The 15,812-nt window shown below is 37.1% G+C and overlaps 1 protein-coding gene and 1 pseudogene across 1 annotated transcript in view; both read right to left on the bottom strand.

Moving 5' to 3' along the window:
- Positions 1-15,812, bottom strand: part of LOC118053524 (DNA-directed RNA polymerase 2, chloroplastic/mitochondrial-like) — a 63,687-nt gene that overhangs the window by 23,624 nt on the left and 24,251 nt on the right. The window lies entirely within an intron of this gene.
- On the bottom strand, positions 8,597-15,687 carry LOC118053513 (TMV resistance protein N-like; annotated as a pseudogene).

Raw genomic sequence — 15,812 nt, 5'->3', positions numbered from 1 at the left:
TATAAGACTTGAATATATTGATAAGTATAAGTATTGCGTTATTGTTTGATGACTGGAATGTGATCCAGGATGATTGGATCAAGATGGAAGTCGTAATGACATATAATAGAAGTGTTGTCGATAACTTGGTACCAACAAAAATAGAGGAAACTCTGCCGAAATTTTCAAAAAAAAAATTCCCATAAATTTAGACATATTACCCAATACTTGACATTGGTAAAAAAATGTTTGGAGATTTCATGACATTATGATTTGAGGGTGTTACAAGCACCCAGTCATCTAACATGTCATCACCGTGGGCCCCACCTACACGTCATCATCATGGGACCCACCTACCACGTCATCAACAGTGAGTCGAGCCGGGTTGGAGCCGAGCTGCGAGCCGAGGGATAGGATCTAGTGTAGCTGATCCTACATGCAACCGGATTTGAGATTGAATCTGGGTCGTCCATTAGGCCAGAATTGTTTTGATCAAATCTTAGCTGTCTGAAATGCAATTTAGATGATTTCGGACTTGTTTCTAGCTAATTTGATCGTTCTGGATGCAACGATACAGTCCGATCATTGAGATTGAGACCGAAAGTGGTGATGGTGAATTATTAAGAGAGATTGTCCGATTAGGAGGCATCTAGGTCATCATGGTGGTCGATGGAGATGAAGAAGAAGAAGTCGCACATGTTTACCCAATTACATGTGCTGAATTGATTAGTGGGAATGTTAATTGCCTTAAGAGAAGGCAACATTGGAACACTCTGGACACCCGATCAAGTGGATGATTTGAGGTGGAGAGTGGAAATTGACGAAAACCAATCTTGACGAATCTAAGCATTGGTAGTCTCGCCAAATGTTGAGAAATCAGGTATAAAACCAAGATACCCCAGATCCCTTGTAAAGGAAAGCTGCAACAAAGCTGGAAAATGGTTTTTTATACGGAAAGACAATACGATGGATTGTCTAAGAGATTGGGTTTTAAACAGGACCAGTGTGACCCCTCCAATCTTACCTGGGAACTTGCTTAGTGGAAGGATTATCCATACGGTACTATTTTCGTATATATAGCAGTTTGTAATGAAATGGTTAAAGACTAGCAAGACGATGACACAAAGGAACAGTTGGGTTCCGTATGTTCAAGGATTTGATGGAGTGGTGATTTCTCCAAAGAAGTTAGATTTGGTGACTGTGATTTCTCGAAGGGAGAATTGATGAAGACCCTGATAATAGAAGAGAAATATAGCAAGAGGATAAAGTTTGGCATCCTATTTTGGCTTGGATAAGTGTTGTGACAAGATGAGCTGCTGTTAAACATAAGCAAGGAATAAGGAGAAATCTGGAGAACAGAAATTGCCCGAGGGCATATGGAGTTTGTGTAGGAGTACCCATGATCCAATGAGGTACTGTAATGAGACGATAGGTACAAGGAGAAGAAGAGTTCCCAGATGAATCTCAGAGCAGAGACTGTGTGAAAAGTTGTACAACAGGAAGTCTCTTGTGCTCTTGATGAAGATAACAAGCGAAGACCTTTCCTATGCATGCAAGGATGGAAAAAGAGTTGTTGCAGAGGCACCTTATTGAAGGGGTGCAAAAGCCTGTGATAAAAGGCGACCGCCTGTGATGAAAGGCGAAGACACCAAAGAGAGTTGGTGTAGGTGGAGCAGTCAAGCGTGATGACAAAAGACGCAGAAGATCCAAACATAGAAAATGAGATGGAAGATTGCGAGGAGTATACCACAACTCTCTTTTTCTATGTGATCAGTAGCAGTATCTCTCCCATAGTCCATATGGTGGTAGAGAATCTTAGAGCCACATTGAAGCATCTTCGATGAAGGAGGATGAGACCACTCCACGATGAGTGGAGACACCTCAGAAAAAGGTGTGCGGGACATAATATGAGCCTAAGTTTAGACTGTAGAATGACGATGAGCAGAGACACCTCAGAAAGAAGGTGTGCAAGCCACAATATGAGCCCAAGTTCAAACCGCCGCATGACGATGAGTAGAGACACCTCATACAGACGGTGTGCGGGCCACAATATAAGCCTAAGTTCAGACCACCACATGACAACGAGCGGAGACACCTCAGACAGAATGTGTGAGGGCCATGATATGAGCCCAAGATCAGACCGCCCCATTACAATGGACGAAGACACCTTAGAGAAGGCGTGAGGGCCATGAAAGGAGCCTAGTCAAAACGCCTCAAAGCCAATATAATGACTTGATATGAGTGGACAAGTGTATGGATAACCAATGAAGTGGCTATGATGAGTATGGAGACAAATGCATGATTGACTTTCATGGTTATTGCCCTTAGGCTAAAGATCAATGAGCTAGATAACATTTACTTTGGACAATAAATGGATGACTTGTGGAGCATTAAGACGCGACTGCTAGGAATGAGCAGAGGATATGTGCAGGTTCCGGGAACAAGTTGACTCTTGTCAAGGTGGTGAGCTCGACAATGGCATTGTAATACTTAGAGTATGAAGACAGATATGGATCAACCTTTAATGGGCTGCCCCCATGGTTAAAGGTGGAGAGCTACCTGGACTCTTAGGACTAAGAGCGAGAGACTCACAGAGAAGTAAGGCGTGGTTCCTAGGGTGGAACAGAGGGCAGATGCAACTCCGGGATGAGTAGACTCTTGGAAGAGTGGTGAGCTCGTGATAACATTGAAATACTCAGATAATGACTGTCGTACTCGGAAATAGATATTTCCATTTGAGAGGGTGTTGTAAGCCTTGATGTGAGGCTTGATAAATCATTTTGGAACAAGCATGGATGATAAGCTTAAAGGTGATTGTTGTGTGTGCCAGAGACAAGCGTTAACACTCTTTAGATGTGATGTGACAGACCATCTAGTTGTAGTGATCCTTTTGTGTGAGAAAAGGTGTGCTTTGGTGACTCTGGTGATTGAAAGGTTTGGCGAGTACCTGTAAACTTGGCCAAAGATGCTCTCAGAATGGTAAGCTTGGAAGAGCTGCAGGATGCAAGCATGTGTTGAAGAAGCAAGAAGACAATTACCCACATAAATGGCAAAGGGGGTGATTGTTGGGATATTGCCACTTATGTGGCAGCATCTGCAACCCATCCTCTAAAAGAAGATGGCTTCCATTGTCAAAGAAAGAAGACTACCTTGTGAGAGTCAAAGAGGGCTGCTGGTGCAGCATTTGCAGCCTATTGACATTGTCAAAGAAGGAGGCTATAATAGTGGGTTGTTGGTGGCAGCTGCTAATGTCAAAAGAAGTTGCACCAACCATTAACAAAGAGTAGCCACCATTGTTGACAAGTGTAGCATAAGCTGTCATTGAAGCCTATAAATAGACACCAAGAGTGCAACACAAAAGAGAGAGTCCAGTAGTAAAGCAAGAACAAAAGAGAGAAGAAAGAAAGAAAAAAGGCCTGCCACCAGCAGCCCTGCTGCCTTATGCAGTTGTTGTCCTATGTAGCAATGAGAGATGGGAGTTGAGTGGATGTGATCGTACTCTGTGTGTTGTATTCTTTCTCTATCTCTAATAATATAGACTACTCCCGTGGATGTAGGTGATTTGCCAAACTACGTTAAATATTGTGTGTTAGTATGCTTAGCCTCCTTTGGGCAATGATCATGAACACCGATCCACAAGGGGGAGCGGAATCCCTAATATCTCGCACTTCATCAGCACCAAACACATTGTCTTCAACATCTGTTAATGATAATGCCTCAGCTACACTCACATACCCTCTTGAGAAAAATCCACCACACCGATTCCCATTAGTACTATCACTATTTCTCAAAAAAAACAAAACTGGGTTTTCCCATAAAATCTTCATGGGTTGATATTTTGCCAGTTGCTCAAAAACCCAGTTGTAGACTTGTGCTATTAAGGGAATAAAACTTGAGTTTCTAAAAAAAGATGGGTTCTTTAGAGGCTCCTAATTAAAAATCTGTAAGTTCTTGGAAATGAAGGGAAATTGAGGGACTTTGATTGGGATTTCAAAGTGGCTTGTTTTGCGACGTTTCTCGACATAACTGTACGTGGATGGTTTAGAGATAGAATTGTGGGTTTCTTATCAAAAGTAATCAAAGGATCAAAATTTTTGGTAGAAAATAAATGGGAGTTGGCACTCTAATTAAAGGAAATGAAAAAAAAAATGGAATTGAGAGATGAATTTAAATGCGCGGGTACTGCAACTTGAGAAAAGAAACGAGTTCATAGAGAGGGTATGGTAGTGGTATTAGCATACCGGCCGCCTTAAACCCTGAATAAACCTTCTTTGGGTTTTTGGCTAAATCGTCTTGTTTGTTTCTCTCTTTTCAGTTTTCACTCCTTGTGTTGCCATAATCTAGGACTAGAAGGCGCATTTAATAATAAAAATTGTTGGTGCATCTAAGAGAAACGTATAGAAGTTTATTAATTACTAAAGAAATACCTTCCGAAATTCATATTCTATTTAAAAGCATGCCTACCAAAGCGACAATTTATCAGGCTTATAAAACAAATTGTTACTAAATTAATTTTAATTTATTAGAGAAATACCTTCCGAAATGCATCATTATAAGTATGTTGTGTTTGTTTAGTAAAAAAAAAAATAAAATATATTTAACTAAAAAATAAAAGAAAATATATAAAAATCCATAACATAAATTATATGTCCATACATTTTTTCTGTTTTCATTGTTTTTATCTTTTTTATTTTAAAATAATAATTAAACACCATTTTTTATTGAATTTAAAAAATAGTGAGTGAACTTGGAGCAATCCAACCACAAATGTAGGGGAAGAAAAAACATTCAGCTTATTTACAAATCATTTTCAAAAGAAGGAAAATTGAAAAACTCTTTAATTCATTCATTGTATCAACTTGAAAAATAAGTCTTTGTAAAAACAAATTAATAAAAAATTATCTTTGAGTTGCAAGATTTATGTTAATTCAAGAATAATAACTGAGAATTTGGGCAAATTAAATCCAGCAAACTTGGGGCATGAAATGTTACATTGCACATCGAAGGTGGTTTTCTGTTTTTTGAGAAGAAAAAAACAAACACTTTTTACGTCAAAGTAACAAATTAAGGATGCCGCCTTTCCTAATGATTTGATTTAACAGGTTGTCGGGTAGATTGTTTATTTGTTTTTATATTTTAAAAAATATTTTTTAAAAAATAAATTAAGTTTATTTTTTATTTTTTTATTTTAAATTAAGTTTTTTATATATATTATTTTAATGTACTGATATCAAAAATAATTTTTTTTAAATAAAAAATATTATTTCAACGTATTTTTAAATAAAAAAAATATTTTAAAAAATAATTGTTACAACAATAATATCACCACAATAATAATCAGGCTCTTAAAATAAAAAACCGTGAGAATTGTTTAGAATGATTAGAATGCATGCATACAGCTCAGTTGCACGTGAGATCAATTTTCATTTATTTTGAATGTAAAATGCATGTCGTTGGTATTAGAGAATAATACAAATTATATCTTGAAACCTCACTTAATAGTTTAAGTAACCAAGTTAAATAGGTTTTTTGTCATTATATTAGAGTCTTGATGACCAAACGGTCACAAGTTCAAATCTCATCATCCTCATTTATTTAATAAAAATTAAACACAAGGTAATGTGACCTTATGCAAATTCAAGTCCAAAATGCTTTCATTTGAGAGGGGTGTTAGAGAATAATATAAATAATATCTTGAAACCTTACCTAATAGTTTAAGCTATTGGATTGAATTGATTCTTTAACAGTTAGGAGAAATTAGTTTTAAAACATAGTTATTGTATTTAAATTTTAATCAAAAATTAAATTAATGAGTTAAGATTTTGTTGAAAAATATTTTTTTGCATGAATATTAATTATAACATGAAATATTAAAATACTTAAAATTAATTATAGATAAATAAAAAATTAATTTCAAAGAATTCTGAATGAAATTGATGAAAAAAATATCATATTTTTTTTTGGATAATAAAAAATAATTATATTGATAAGAAATTATTGGTTTTATCTTTTAGAAATATATATTGTTTTTAATTTAAATCTAACACATACATCCAAAACCAGAGTTACAAAAATAGACAGACTAGCGATTCCAAAAATAATGGTTGAAACAATTCTTCCATCCGCAAACATGGAATTATCCTAAATTTAAGAAGAAAATCCATACATAGTAAAATGCTTTAGCCCGACAAGGTTTTTATTTGTTGAAGATGACCTGTCCTTATCTTGCATTCATAGGCAGCACGGTTTGTGGCGGATCTCTCTTTCTCTCTATTTAGTCCTCTTACAATCTTTTATTTTAATTTCCTCCTCTAATCTCTATTGATGCACTTAGGGGTGACCACTAATCAAGAAAAAACCTTAATTACCCAAACTATATGAATCAATTCTTGTAGTAAATTTTTTAAAAAGGATAATCTGGTAAAAAGAAAAAAACTGGTTACTTGAATTACTCAAATTATAGTTTTGTTTGTCTATATACTTATTTATAATAATTGTTTCAAATAATGGGCTTCTAGTTTTCTTTACACCTATAATTGTATGGTAGAACATCTTCTAGGGCCTAATTTTACGTAGTTATTTAAATTCTTAAAGGAATTTTGGATAAAAAAAATTACTCAGAGTAGTGGAATGGATTTAAAACTCGGCCAATTGAGATTACTTAAACTACTTGAAATATAATTCATATAAAATACAATTAAGAGAATTAAAACACTATTTTGAGTTGAAGATTTTGAATAAAAAAAGAATAATTAAATTCAAATTAACCCTTCTTTCGAGTTATTCAAATTTGCAATCATCCCCCATCAAATCATCATGTTGTTGGGTTGATGGTGGTAATGTTATGTGTGTATTAAAATTAGCACAATCGTTGATGATAATTGGGGGATGAAATTAAAAAAATAAAGATCAAATCGTTACATAAATAGGAAATAGGGGGATGAAATTGAAAAAAAAATAGTAAGAAGACAAATCAAGAAGCAATTGATAATGAAGGGACCAAATGCACAATTAACCAGCCAAGAAAAATGTATGTTAATTTTGCTTGGGGTTAACCAGCCAAGATGTGTTTTTCCACTTTATCCAATTCTTGTGTTTATTAACTATAAACAAATGATAAAATTAATCGTTTATATTTTTAAATTATTTTGATATATTAATAAAAAAAAATTAACTTATCAAACACGAGATTATCCCAAACCAAAACCATGAGCAAAAACAACGAAGATCTTCGAGCTGAAGCAAGTTAAATTCCTAACCAAAGCCCAGAGAGCTGCTGCTGCAGCTGCTGCAGTAGCAGCTGCTTAACCTGCTGCCGCCGCTGCACCCGCTGTCGCAACTCCTCATCGAGCTGCTGCTGCCGCCGCTGCACCCGCTGCCGCAGCTCCTCATCGAGCTGCTGCTACCGCTGCTGCACCTGCTGCATCAGCTTATGCTCGAGCAGCTGCAGCTGCTTCTTAGGTATAGTCAAACTGTACATGGAATCGATGTTACATGTTTTGTTGGGTGTTATAAAAAAAATTTAATAAAAAATTGACAGATAAATTTTTTCAACATGTTTTTGTATTTAAAAAATTATAAGTGAAAATAAAAAAAATATGCATAAATGTAATCAAATAAATCAAGAATTATGAGTATTAATAAGTGAAAAAAAAAAACAATCATAAACTATAACTAAAAATAAAAGTGGAAAAATAAAAAAACAAGTGTAGATTAAGATATTTAATTTCGAAAGAAGAGATATTTATGCGATTGTATTTACTAAATTTATTAATTAAAACAAGTTTTTTATTCAATCAAACGATAATAAAAATAGATGTACACATTAAATTGATTGAATAAAAAAAATAATCATAGATGAGGAATATTAATTAAAACATAAATTTAAAAAAATATTTTAAAAAAAGATATATAAAAAATATCAGTAAAAAAAAAGCAATATTAGAAAAAAAAAAATAAACATTGTTTTGTTGTTGTGGCTTAACGCGTTAAATCCGTGACCCCGAGTATGAACTCAACCGGGTTCAATATTGTTTTCCCTCTAAATTCGTATTCAACCTTTAACCAAAAAGAAATTAAACATGTGACCTAGACCATGAACTCAACCAGACTCTATATAATTTTCTCTTAAATTTATATCCAACCTTTAAAAACAAATACATACAACACTATCAAAAAAACAATTTATATTAAAAGAAGGTTAAATAAACAAAACAAATCACATATTAGTGATATTAATTGAAACATTTATTGAAAAATTATCTAATAAATGATATATAAAAAAAGATATCAGTAAAAAAAACAACATTAGAAAAAAACAAATTGTCCAGTTATTGTGTCTTAACTTGTTAAACTCGTAACTAAGTTCATGAACTCAATCGGGTTCAATATTTTTTTTCTTAAACCTTAAAAAAAATTAATATATGACCCGGATCATGAATTCAACGAGGTTCAATAATTTTTTTAAAAAAATTATATTCAACTTAAAAAAAAATCAAAAATTTAAAACACACAACACCATAAAAAGATCAATCTTTATAAAAAAAAACCTCAACCGGGTTGAATTTGTTTTTCTTAAATTTATACTCAACCTTTAAAAAAAAACTCGTGACCTAGATTATACACTCAACACAGTGTCCGATCTCATCTCATCCATGAATCCGACAATCTTGACAAGCTCTTCAAAGCACCAAGGTAAAGAAGCACAATCTCTTGAAAATATAACAATTGACAGCCCTAATTCTTCAATAGCCTCAAAGAGTCTTGATCTAATTGCCATTACTTTCTCTGTTTCCTTCCCGATTGGGAAAATGAATCTCCAGGCTCGATCTGCGACTCTGATACCAGGGAAAACACTGACCTTCCATTGATGGTACGACAAAGAAAAATCTAAAGAAGCTTTAAATGAAGAAGCTGCTTCTTTGCTTGTAACAATAAAATGGGCAGAAGATTGAGATGATGTAGAATATAACAACTAGATACCACAATTCTTCACCTTTACTCCAGGCTGGCAAGAATGAAATGACAACTCAATGTTGCTAAAGGTTTCATGCTTCCATTCTTTAAGCTCTTTAAGATGATCAAAAGATAGATAGAATAGCCAAATATGATCTGAAAGAACTTGGATAGAGTTACAACTAATACACATCGGCGAAGGATAATTCTCTCTTCCATTGACTTTAAAATGACAAAAAAGAGAAGGACTTTCACCATTTGCACTGAATGCAACACACGCAACAAACCCCATGCTACAACTAGGCACTTGCACACTAATTGAAGATCCCATACTTTGATGGTTAAACCAGCCTGGAATTTCATTTCCTGGAACAACGATACCAAATCTGTTGGTGGGAGTAACCACTGGTGGTGGCTTTGAAACACTCAGAGGGGATAAAACACAAAGTTTTATTACAAAAACAGAAGCTTACAATTAATTAAAAGCTTAACAATACACACCCTCTCTCTCTCTTTCTCTTTCTAGTGTTTCTCTCAATTCTCTCCACACAAATAAACATAAACTGAGCACTCTATTTATACACAAATTCAGAACAAGAAAATTCAACCTTCAAGTGTGAAGGCGGCTGGCAGCTGTGGCAGCTAGTGGCTGGTCGGAGACTGGTGGCTGGTGGCTGGTTGCCTTCCTTGACCTTTTGGATGTTGAGTTTAATATTCAACAAATCTCCCCCTTAAACTCAATTGAGGGATGTCATGCCAAGCATGAATACTTCTCCCTTCAATGCCTTCTCTCTGCTTGTAGCCTTTATCCACTAATTTGGCTTTCGTCTTGTAGACCCATTTGACACCTATTGCTTTCTTCTTTTCTGGTGGGTCCTTATCTGCATGGAAACAAAACAAAGTTGTATCTTCCATGACTTGAGTGGCATCGTACAGCTCTTCAAGGTTTCGCATCTTTCTTGGTCCTTCTGATGAGGATGTTGATGGTGGTGTTGATGATGATGCTCCTGGTGTGTTCCTCCTGTTGAATACAGGGAATCTGTGTACCGGAATTTGTGGTTCAGCTGCTGGTACAATCGGTTCTTCTGCAAGTACTGTTGGTACTTCTTCACCTTCAAGGATCAAATCCGTGTTGATCCATCTAACTGCTTCTTGATCATCATTCCATTCCCAAGATTTATCTTCTTCAAAGATAACATCTCTACTCATAATCACCTTCTTCGTGATGAGATTATACAGCTTGTATCCCATCCTTCTTTCACCATATCCAATAAAGATACATTTCTCGCTTTTATCATCGAGCTTTGTCCTTCTTGCATCTGGGATCTTTGCATATTCCACACAACCAAAGACTCGTAGATGAGTAACACTTGGTTTGTGACCACTCCATGCTTCTTCTGGAATGACACCTTGCAAACTTCTGGTTGAGCAGCGATTCAACAGATACACTGCACATGATACAGCTTCAGCCCAGTATTGCTTGGGCAACTTCTTTGCTTTGAGCAGACTTCTTGCCATGTCAAGAATCGTGCGATTCTTCCTCTCGGCTACACCATTCAACTGTGGTGTATAAGCTGGTGTTGTCTGATGTCTAATGCCTTGTTGTGTACAAAAGGCTTCAAAGTCATTTGTTGTATATTCTCCTCCTTGATCAGATCTCACGGTTCTGATCATGTAGCCAGTTTGCTTCTCCACAATTGCTTTAAAATCTTTAAAACAATTGAATACTTCTGACTTCCTCTTCAGAAAGTATATCCACGTTTTCCTACTAAAATCATCAATAAAAGTGAGGAAGTACCTATTTTGTCCAGTCGACATAGGTGTTATTGGGCCACACACATCTGTATGCACTAACTCCAGTGGCCTCTTTGCTTTCCAGTTGACTTCTTTGGCAAAACTGGATCTGTGATGTTTGCTGAGGACACAAATCTCACAGACTTCATCTGGATGATCAATGTGAGGCAAACCTTTGACCATCTTCTTGCTTGCTAGCATCTTCAAACTCGTGAAATTCAGATGTCCAAGTCTCAGGTGCCAAAGCCATTCTTCACTGTTGGTGATGGCGCTCAAACACCTTGCTGCATCATATTGGATGTTCAAAGGAAACATCCTATTCTTGGACATAGGCAATCAATCTCCAATTGTTGTCTCTAATTGTCAGATGACAATTCTTCGAGTAAAAAGTATATCCTCTCTCCAAAAGTTGACCTAAGCTGATCAGGTTCTGGTTTATGGCTAGGACATAATACACATCGACGATGTAGCTGGAATCGACGTTCTTCAACTTAATTGGGATGTTGCCTTTACCTTTGAATGGAACCTTTATCGTATCTCCAAAAGTAACTAGACCTTGCTTGGTCTCATCTAGATCACCAAATAACTCTCGGTAGCCGCACATATGATTGCTGGCTCCAGTATCTAGATACCATATATCCTCCTGCTTCTCACCAAGTCCTTGTTGGACAAGCAATGCAGCTGCTCCTTTGTCATCCTTCTCTGCAAAGTTGGCATGCTCACGTATCTCTAACGGAGCTTTCCTTCGGCATTCAGTGCTATAGTGCCCAAATTGATTGCAACTATAACATTAGATATTCCTCTTGTCACGGTTATTGTAACCGCCTCCTCTTCCTCTAGGAGTGAATGCCTGTTGTCCTCGACCTCCTCTGGTGGTGTTTCTACCACCTCTTCCTCTGAAGCTTGTATTCCAAGATCCTCTTCCTTGGAATCTCTAAAATCCTCCTCTGGATTGTTGACTTCGTGCTTAAGTGGGATATCCACTTGTTGAAGTCTCCCCTTGCTCATATCTGTCCTTGAGAGACAACTTTGCTTGTAAGGCATGCTCAATTGCCTTATCTCCATTTCGCTTTACAATCTTCTGCTCATGAGCTTGCAAAGAACTCATAAGCTCATCTACTGTCAACTTGTCCACATCTTTGGACTCTTCAATTGCGACAACAACAAAATCAAATTTTAGATCTAGGGATCTTAAAATTTTCTTAGTAATTCGAGAATCGACGATGGCTTCTCCATTTCTCCTCATCTGGTTGATTATCACCATAATCCTTGTGTGATAATCAGAAATAGACTCCGAGGACTTCATTTGCAATAACTCAAATTCACCTCGCAAAGATTGAAAACGAATCTTCTTGATTCTGTCAGCACCTTTGTATTTCTGTTGGAGAGCCTCCCATATATCTTTTGATGTTTCAGCGGAAGCTATGATCTCGAATGTATCTTCATCAAGACCTTGGTAGATGATGGTCTTTGCTTTGTTGTCCTTCTTTCTGTTGACTTTCAGGGCTTGCTTTTGTGCCTCTTGTAAAGCATCTTCTCCTTCTTTGGACTCTAGTTCATCATAACCATGTTGTACAATATCCAAACACTCTTGTGAACCAAGGAATGCCTTCAATCTGATGCACCAACTATCATAGTTGTCTTTGGTCAGCTTCGGGATGAGTGTATGTGTACCTTCTGTAGTCATTTTGCTCTTTGAATGACTATATCACCTTTCTGGGAGCCGAATTTGGCCAAACGGACACTGTAGATTGATCCGGAATGGTCCAAATAGTAGGGAACCGGTCTGACTTTGTAGAAATTGGGTCAGAAAACGGGTGAACCGGTCAAAACACCAATTCTGTACGGACGGCGGTTTGCTGGGTTGAACCGGGAATATTCTGGGAATATTCTTTCGGCGCACTGGCGGCTCGGCTCGGCGCGGTGTATGGTGGCTTGACGTCTCGGCTCAGCTTGATTTGCGGCTCGGCTGGATCGACTTGGACTCGGCGTAAACGGCTCGGCGCAGCTCGAATATGGCGCGCGTGTGGCTCAGTCGTCGTCTACCTCTGGGCGCGTGGGCGTCTGTGCAGAATCTTCAGGAGGCGCGTGTGGCTCACCACGGGATCCGATCAGGCTGATTCTTGCGATAGTGAGTTCGTCTTGATGAGCTCTACACTGTGGAATGATCAAAACTTGTTTTTGACAACTTTGAAAATTCGGATATACCCCAAAACTCTTCTGTTTTTTGACGAACGAGGCTCTGATACCAATTGTTGGTGGGAGTAACCACTGTTGGTGGCTTTGAAACACTCAGAGGGGATAAAACACAAAGTTTTATTACAAAATCCGAAGCTTACAATTAACACAAAACTCACAATACACACCCTCTCTTTCTCTCTAATGCTTCTCTCTATTTTCTCTCCACATAAATAAACATAAACTGAGCACTCTATTTATACACGAATTCAGAACAAGAAAATTCAACCTTCAAGTGTGAAGGCGGCTGGTGGCTGGCGGCTGGCGGCTGTGGCGGCTGGCGGCTGTGGCGGCTGGCGGCTGTGGCGGCTGGCGGCTGCTGCTGATGGCTGGTCGGCGGCTGGTGGCTGGTGGCTAGTTGCCTTCCTTGACCTTCTGGATGTTGAGTTTAATATTCAACAAAATCCAGGTCTTGGATTAGACAAACCCTGTACCATGAAAAACAAAAATGTTAGATAGATGGAGGGAGAGGGAGAGAGATACAAAAAGGTTGGGGTATGATTAAGAGAAGACCTTGAGGTATCTTTCAAGCATCGTTAACCCCATGCTGTCTTGGCCATTATGATTGTACAATTCCCAGCAGTTAAGACATATGAACTCTGATCTTTTGGAACTGCTTAGCTTGATCAGATCTGGAATTTCTTTTAGGCTTATACAACCATTCAAAAATACCATTTGAATTCTAGATGGAACATCAGGCAATGATTCACAATCCTCCAAGGCAAGCATTTCAAGTCCAGAAAGCTGATTTATGCTCCTAGGCAGGCTAACAAAGTTATTCCGGCTCAGATCTAAAGACTTCAATGACGGTAAGCAGCCAATATCTTCAGGAAGTGCCCCTTCTCTTAGATTACAAGCACACAAATCCAGTACTTCTAAAGAACACAGACCTGTCAAAGCATGCAACCTTTGATCCGTGAGACTCTCAGTTATTCTTTTGCATCCATCAAAAGATAATACTTTAAGATTCTTTAAAAGAAAAATGGATGATGGCGGTTGTCTTATTGAAGTTCCACTTACATCAAACTCCTCCAAACTTTCAACTTTCCCTAAATTCTCTAGTATATTTTCAGGTTCAGAGCAGCCAAACAAATCAAGGTTTTTAAGGGATTTCAAGCAACCTATGCTACTCGAAATGCTTTTAAGGTTCTTATAGGTTTTCATGCTCAATACTTCTAAGCCAATCAAATGATGAATTGATGAAGATCTTCAATACCTGTCCCATCCAAACAAAGCACCATCAAACAGTTCATGTTTCCTACTATATCTGGAAACTTCTCAAGTTTTGAGCATCCATCAAGAATGCAAACTTTAAGTGATTCCATTTCAAGGTTGCTTGGAAGAATCCTAATACTTCTACAATCTATAAGATTCACATATTGAAGCTTCTTGTGATATCCGAGTGATGGATGGATCTTAGACAAACTTGTACAACCTTCAAGAATCAGACTCTCGAGATTTGGAATTCCAGTAAAATCTGGAGTCTTGGTCAGGTGTAGTGAGTTGCTGAGATTGATGATTTTCAAATTAACTGCACTCTGCAATCAGACAGGGAGAGGAAATACATATATAGGAAAACAATAAAAAGAAATACAAAGGCCCTTAAATTAGTTAATCTCACCTTACACCCATACAATAATTGCTCAAGACTAGTGTTAGCCATGTGAAGTTCAACTAGCTCATCCATCTGTAAACCAGCTTGCAATGATTTTTGAAGGGTAAGAATGCCATTCCACAAAAATCCCAACTTATTGGAAAGATCGTCAGGTCCTTCAAAAAGCTGCGCGTTGTTGATTTTGAGCAATCTTAGTCTGCTTATTTTAGAGAAGGCTTTCATGTTCCATTGTGCCTCTTTTATTTCAGGCATGTCCAAGAAAATGGCTTCTATTTTTTCTTTTCCCTGTAAACAAAAAAGGAATACAAGTAAAAAAAATACAAAGTAGAGATGGAGCGTAAATTAAAATAAACTTTATGAAATCTTATGGATAATGTTCTCTATCAGCTACTTACTGTGTTGTCCATTAGTGCAAGGCAGACATCCTTGTATGTCCACAATCTACTCCCAGGGTATTCACAATGAACAATTTCCTTACCCATTATCTGTAATAAATTATGCATCCAGACTTGATCCCCATAAACACTTATGAGAGATCTCTCAATAAGAACTGGTATTCCAATACCTGCATTGAATCCACAGCTGTCAAGTATCCTTGTTATTCGATCTTTTTTAAACCTCTTCAGGAAACAGGCAATGTCTAAAAATATTTTCTGATCTGATTCATGGAGACCATCAAAACTAATACGAAGCACATGACTGATTTTGCCGTCAGGAATCTCATTCATTCTATTAATTGCATTTCTCCATTCAGGGATACTTCTTCCATACAAAAACGAATCTATAACTTCAAGAGCCAGTGGTAGGCCATTAGCATAACCCACAACTTGATTGGATAGTTCTACGAAATCTTTAGCAGGCTAGTCTTTTTTGAAGGCTTTCTGGCTAAATAACATAAGAGCATCATCATCATTCAATTTCTTAGCCTCATAAATTTTAGTATCATCATTTCCAGTTAACACATTTGTATCTCTGCTTGTTATAATAATTCTGCTCCCTAGACCAAACCATCCAGGCTCTTTAGCCAAGAATTCTAAGTGTTCTTTGTCATCTACATCATCAAGGATAAGAAAGAATCTTTTTAAGTCGTAACTCCACTTTATCATCTCAATCCTCTAGAAGAATCCCATTCAGAAGCAGGTTGCATTAAGATTTCAAAAAGAAGTTGTTCCTACAAACGACGTCGTCCATCTTTCTCAGCAAAAACTTCTCTGACATTTGCTAAGAAGCA

The sequence above is a fragment of the Populus alba genome, chromosome 17, assembly GCF_005239225.2.
Source record: "Populus alba chromosome 17, ASM523922v2, whole genome shotgun sequence".
NCBI classification, from domain to species: domain Eukaryota; kingdom Viridiplantae; phylum Streptophyta; class Magnoliopsida; order Malpighiales; family Salicaceae; genus Populus; species Populus alba.
Note: the sequence above shows the minus strand (reverse complement) of the source record. Positions and strands in the feature narration are given on the sequence as shown.